Raw genomic sequence first — 6,928 nt, 5'->3', positions numbered from 1 at the left:
TGCTGTTCCTGTCTTGGAGCACTTTTGTATTGGATCTCAAGTGGGGAAAGGCTGAAAAGCTTTGTCAGTCCTGATCAGAGACTTACTCTACACTGATGATGCCGCCATAGCATTCCATTCTGAGGAACACCTGCATCAGAAAGACAACTGTCATGGTCCAGGGCGTCACCATATCACCAATCAGCCATGATGTTGAAATCAGTATGTGCAATTTCAAAGCTGCAGCTGTTAAGTCCAAGCTAAGTAAGGGAGTGTGGAACAAGGGTTATTTATATTAGGCAGCCCCTCAGGGTCGAGGATGACATTCTCCCACTCTGGCTTGATGGTTTCTGAGATGTCTGATAAGTCTAATGTGCGATCTGGAGACTCTGCCACATGCAGGGCAGGTGGTGCTTGAACGGTTGGATAGGTTGTTTGAAGGTGTGTGTGCACCCTCCCATACCTTGAAAAGGAGCTGGGAGAGCAGAGGTGACTGAGGGAGTTTGGTGAAGAGGGAACGAGGTGATCCTTTGAGTACTGTGAGCACGGTCAGGTTAGTATTTACTACTTTTATCGCTTGTAAGTTTTAAGGTCTTATTTTTTGTTTCAGCGTTTGTAAGGACTATATTCTGTAACGAGGAGTAATTGATATTATTTGATATTAAGTATCTTCCAAAAGGTTTAATTGAATTTAAAGGGGTAAGTCATGGCAGGAGAGCTCAAAGCTGTGGTGTGCTCCTCCTGCTCTATGTGGGAAGCCGGGAACATTTCCAGTGCCTGGGACCAGCATGTGTGCGGGAAGTGTCTCCAGTTGTGGCTTTGGAAGCCCAGGTTTCGGAACTGGAGCGGCAGCCTGGAACACTCCGGAGCATCCGTGAGGCGGAGAGTATCATGGATAGCACGTACAGAGGCGGTCACACCGCAGGCTAAGAACCCACAGGCAGGAAGGGAATGGGTGACCACCAGGCAGAGCAAGAGGACTAGGCAGGCAGTGCAGGAATCACCTGTCGCTATTCCCCTGCAAAACAGATGTACCGCTTTGGACACTGTTTGGGGGGTGGGGGGGGGGCTGGGGAGGTGGAAATGGCCTCTCAGGGAAAGCAGCAACAGCCAAATTCATTGCACCACGGTTGGCTCTGCTGCACAGGGGAGGAGTAAAAAATGTGGGAATGCAATAGTTATAGGGGATTCAATTGTAAGGGGAATAGATAGGCGTTTCTGTGGCCGCAAACGATATCCCAGGATAGTATGTTGCCTCCCTGGTGCTAGGGTTAAAGATGTCTCAGAGCGGCTAGAGGATATTCTGAAGGGGGAGGGTGAACAGCCAGTGGTTGTGGTACGAACGACATAGGTTAAAAAAAGGCATGAGGTCCTAAAAGCAGAATATAGGGAGCTAGGAAGTAAGTTGAAATGTAGGACCTCAAAGGTAGTGATCTCAGAATTACTGTGCCACATGCTAGTCAGAGTAGAAATAGCAGGATATATCAGATGAATACGTGGCTGAAGAGATGGTGAGGGGGAGGGTTTCAGATTCCTGGGACATTGGGACTGGTTCTGGGGGAGGTGGGACCAGTACAAACTGAACCTGGGCAGAACCGGGACTGATGTCTTAGGGGGAATATTTGCTAGAGTGGTTGGGGGGGGGTTTAAACTAAAATGGCAGAGGGATGGGAACCTTTGCAAGGAGTCAGTGGAGGGGGAATCAAGGACAAGAACAAAAGACAAAAAGGGGAATAAGTGAGAGGCAGAGAAATCCAGGGCAAGAATCAAACAGGGCCTCAGTAAAAAATAGTGGGGACAGGACAAGTAATGTTAAAAAGACAAGCCTTAAGGCTTTGTGCCTTAACTGCATTCACAATAAGGTGGATGAATTAACCGCGCAAATAGATGTAAACAGGTATGATATAGTCAGGATTACTGAGACATGGCTGTAGAGTGACCAGGGATGGGAGCTGAACATCCAGGGGTCTTCATATTTAGGAAGGACAGACAAAAACGAAAAGGCAGTGGAGTTGCATTGCTGGTTAAAGAGGAAATTAATGCAATAGTGAGGAAAGATATTAGCTCCGACGATGTGGAATCTGTTAAGGGTAGAGCTGAGAAACACTAAGGGGCAAAAAACGTTAGTGGGGGTTGTATATAAACCCCCAAATTGTATTAGTGATGTTGGGAATGGCATTAAACCGGAAATTAGAGATGCATGCAATAAAGGAACATCTGTAATTATGGGTGACATTAATCTACATATAGATTGGGCAAATCAAATTAGTAACAATACCGTAGAGGAGGAATTCCTGGAGCGTATACGTGATGATTTTCTGGACCAATACATTGAGGAACCAACTGGAGAACAGGCCATCCTAGACTAGGTATTGTGTAATGAAAAAGGAATAATTGGCAATCTAGTTGTGCGGGGCCCCTTGGGGATGAACGACCATATGATGATAGAATTCTTCATCAAGATGGACTGTGACGTAGTTGTTTCTGAGGCTAGGGTCCTGAATCTTAATAAAGGAAACTACGATGGTATGAGACGTGAGTTGGCTATGATGGATTGGGAAACATTACTTAAAGGGATGACAGTGGATAGGCAATGGCAAACGTTCAAAGAGCGCATGGGTGAACTGCGACAATTGTTCATTCTTGTCTGGCGCAAAAGTAAAACAGGAAAGGTAGTCAAACCATGGCTTACAAGGGAAATTAGAGATAGTATTAGATCCAAGGAAGAGGCAAACAAATTGACCAGAAAAAAACAACAGACCCAAGGACTGGGAGCACTTTAGAATTCAGCAAAGGACGACCAAGGGATTAAGAAGGGGAAAATAGAATATGAGAGTAAGCTTGCAGGGAACATAAAAACTGACTGTAAAAACTTTTATAGGTATGTGAAGAGAAAAAGATTGGTGAAGGCAAATGTAGGTCCCTTACAGTCTGAAACAGGGGAATTTATAATGGGGAACAAAGAAATGGCTGACCAACTAAATGCATACTTTGGTTCTGTCTTCACAAAGGACACGAATAATATACCAGAAATGTTGGGGAACACAAGGTTTAGTGAGGAGGAGGAACTGAAAGAAATCAGTATTAGTAGGGAAATGGTGTTAGAGAAATTGATGGGATTGAAGGCCGATAAACCCCCAGGGCCTGATAATCTACATCCCAGAGTACTTAAAGAAGTGGCCTCAGAAATAGTGGATGCATTGGTGGTCATCTTCTGAGATTCTGTACTCTGGAACAGTTCCTACAGATTGGAGGGTAGCTAATGTAACCCCACCATTTAAAAAGAGAGGCAGAGAGAAAACAGGGAATTATAGACCAGTCACCCTGACATCGGTGGTGGGGAAAATTCTAGAGCCTATTATAAAAGATATAATAGCTGAGTACTTGGAAAACAGGGGCAGAATCGGACAGAGTCAGCATGGATTTACGAAAGGGAAATCGTGCTTGACAAATATAATGGAATTTTGCGAGAATTTAACTAGTAGAGTTGATGAGGGGGAGCCAGTGGATGTGGTTTTTTTGGACTTTCAGAAGGCTTTGAACAAAGTCCCACATAAGATTGGTGTGTAAAATTAAAGCAAATGGGATTGGGGGTAGTGCATTGAGATGGATAGAAAACTGGTTGGCAGACAGGAAACAAAGAGTAGGGATAAACGGATCTTTTTCCAAATGGCAGGTATTGTGTGCAGTTTCAGTCTCCTTATCTGAGGATGGATGTTCTTGCTATAGAGGGAGTGCAGCGAAGGTTTACCAGACTGATTCCCGGGATGGTGGGACCGACATATGAGGAGAGATTGAGTCGGTTAGGATTATATTTGCTGGAGTTCAGAAGAATGAGGGGGGATTTCAGAAACCTATAAAATTCTAACAGGACTAGACAGGGTAGATGCAGGATGTTCCCGATGACGGGGGAGTCCAGAACCAGGGGGTCACAGTCTGAGGATACGGGGTAGACCATTTAGGACTGAGATGAGGAGAAATTCCTTCACTCAGAGAATGGTGAGCCTGTGGAATTCGCTACCACAGAAAGTAGTTTTGCCAAAACATTGTATGTTTTCAAAAATGAGTTAGATCTAGCTCTTGGGGCGAAAGGGATCAAGTGATATGGGGAGAAAGCAGGAGCAGGCTATTGAGTTGGATGATCATCCATGATCATAATGAATGGCGGAACAGGCTCGAAGGGCTGAATGGCCTATTTCTGCTCCTATTTTCTATGACTTTGCCCCTGCACATTCCTAACCAAGTCTGTGGCTTCTCGATTCAGCCTTTTCCATTTTAGTGAGTCATGAAGCTCTATGGCTGAGGTTGGTGTTTGGCAGTGTAAATTACTGGAGATGAAGTGAAGTATTGCAGCGAGGAAAATGGAAAAAGTAGAGTTGGTGCAATGACACAGCCTTGTTTGACCCTGCTCTTCAGCGATGTGGGGGTTCCGTTGGTGAGGATCAGTTTGCATATCGTCATGGAGCAGATGGAGGATGGTGACAAACTTCTGAGGGGAGCCAAATTTAAGGATACTCCATAAGCCTTCACTGTTGACAAAATCAAAGGCTTTTGAGGTTGATAAAGGCCATGGTCAGCAGTTAGTGCTGTTCCTTGCACTTTTCTTGAATTTGCTGAGCAAATGTTTGCATGTCTGCGGTGCCTCTCGATGGGTGAAAATCACACTGACTCAAAGGAGTTCTGAAGTGGTTGAGGAGGATCCTTGCAATGATCTTCCCTGTGGCAAACAGCGGGTAGGCTCTTCTGGAGTTACCATAATTAGACTTACCTTCCTTCTTGAATACAGTCACGATCAATGTCCCCGAGATCCCCTGGCATGTACTCTTCTTTCCAGATGAGGGATACAAGATTGTGCAGCAGTGCCAAGAGTGCCTCCACTGTGTAAGCTGAGTGAGGAAGTCTTGAACAGCATCAACCTGATTGAACACCAAACTGCAAGTCTACCAAACCTGTGTCCTCGGTGAACGCCTCCACAGTAGTGAGACCTGGACAACAGATGCTAGACAGGGGAAAAGGCTGGACATTGTCTACCTTTGGTGTCTCAGGTGTAGTCTTGGCAGGACAAGATCACACAACTCAGGTTCTGGAGCATGGTAATTCAATTAGCATACTCTAGATACTAAGCTAACGATGTCTTAATTGGCTCGGCCATGTTCATTGGATGGATGATGGCCATATAACCAAAGACCTTTTGTACAGTAAACTGGTCATGACCTGCTGGATGTCCATACCTCCGCTACAAGGACATCTGTAAAGTGAGATATGAAGCTGGCAGAGATAGGCTGACATAGACAATTGGGAGACAGCTGCTAACAGCCATGACCTCTGGAAGCTGACTGTTCAAGGAGGTATCGGAAGAGTGGAGAAGAAACAGAACTCTCAGCTGGCCAAATAGAGTGCCCTAGAGAAAACAGAGGACAGCAGATTTTGCATCTTTTCAGCCCACTATCTTCACCTGTAACAAATGTGGCAGAGACTTCCAGCCCAGAGTGGGACTTCTGAGTGACATCAGGTAACATTTAATACTGAGTTAACCATCAAGGCACAAACATTCACCACCCAAGACAGAAGGTTGCCAAGGAATGATATTGTAAAAACATCCCTAATTTTGATATGAAGAACAGAAAATGCTGGGCATACTCAGCAGGTCAGGTAGATAGAAATAGTGTTAACCTTTCAGTTCAATGACCTTTCATTAAAATTTTGATAGGTTGTCCCATATTTATTTTATTTATTCAATGATCTGGGAAGAATAGAGTGGAGTTACCCACTTCCAATATTTTAATTTTATTTTTTAGGTCCAGCTTAACCTTGGTGGGGAGTCATTTTGCAACTGTAGAATCTCAGTTTTTAAAACAAGATTTATACTCATTAGAACTTTACATATGACAAAATGATCAGTTATATAGGAAATATTCATTACCTGGTACTAGGTGAATCTTGCTTTTCTCCCATTTTCATAAATAGATTTACAGTTTAAAAAAAGATCAGCTTCAGATGTCAGGCATTTCTGGTGTTAGTTTGGGTGTCTCTCAGGACCATTGCTTTACATGCCTGATATCAATGTACAATTATTCAAATTGCTATTCATTCTGTCCAATTGCCGAAAGCAAAAACAATGTTGTTGACAAATTCCTTCATCACTATTGTAGCAAAGGTTTCCTGAGTTAGATTTCAATAATACCTCTTCCCCAAAATATTCCAGCCAATCATATGAATGGAGTGTGTTGGGGACCAATCAGCATTCAGTCTGCCAGGAGACAAATGTAGCAATATCTTTGACTGACTGTTTCTATGAATGAACAAGTCAGATCCAAGGTTTTGATACTGTGTGGCTAGTCTCGAAGGCCCATCTGTATTAGCCAATTGTTTTGTTAGAAGCAGTACCATTAGAGACTCTTTTGTTATTAAGGATACGAGATACTAAAACCCACACCCACCCAACTAGCCTCTCCTTCAAGGGTGCCTTCATATGGGAATCAAGAGGGGTTAAAAAAATTACAAATAAAAGATGCTGTAAGAGGACTGTTCCAACAAAACGTGCTTAATTTTAAAAACAAGAAACTACTGCGGATGCTGGAAATCCAAAACAAAAACAGAATTACCTGGAAAAACTCAGCAGGTCTGGCAGCATCAGTTCTGCAGAAGGGTCATGAGGACTCGCAACGTCAACTCTTTTCTTCTCCGCCGATGCTGCCAGACCTGCTGAGTTTTTCCAGGTAATTCTGTTTTTGTTTTGTGCTTAATTTTAATCTGGCTTTTGACATCAACTGAAATTGGAAACTGGGGTAAAGTGTTGAAAGAAGTGCCAGCATACTGCAAAGCATATCAGAATCACAGATTCAAAATGCAATGAAAATGATGTGAAATACATTTAATAGCTTGAAATTTTAAAAAAGATTAAAAACTTAATTTCTCAGTGATTGAATTGAAGAACTTTTTCTGTGTC

This window comes from Cetorhinus maximus, chromosome 8 (assembly GCF_964194155.1).
Source record: "Cetorhinus maximus chromosome 8, sCetMax3.hap1.1, whole genome shotgun sequence".
NCBI lineage: Eukaryota > Metazoa > Chordata > Chondrichthyes > Lamniformes > Cetorhinidae > Cetorhinus > Cetorhinus maximus.
Note: the sequence above shows the minus strand (reverse complement) of the source record.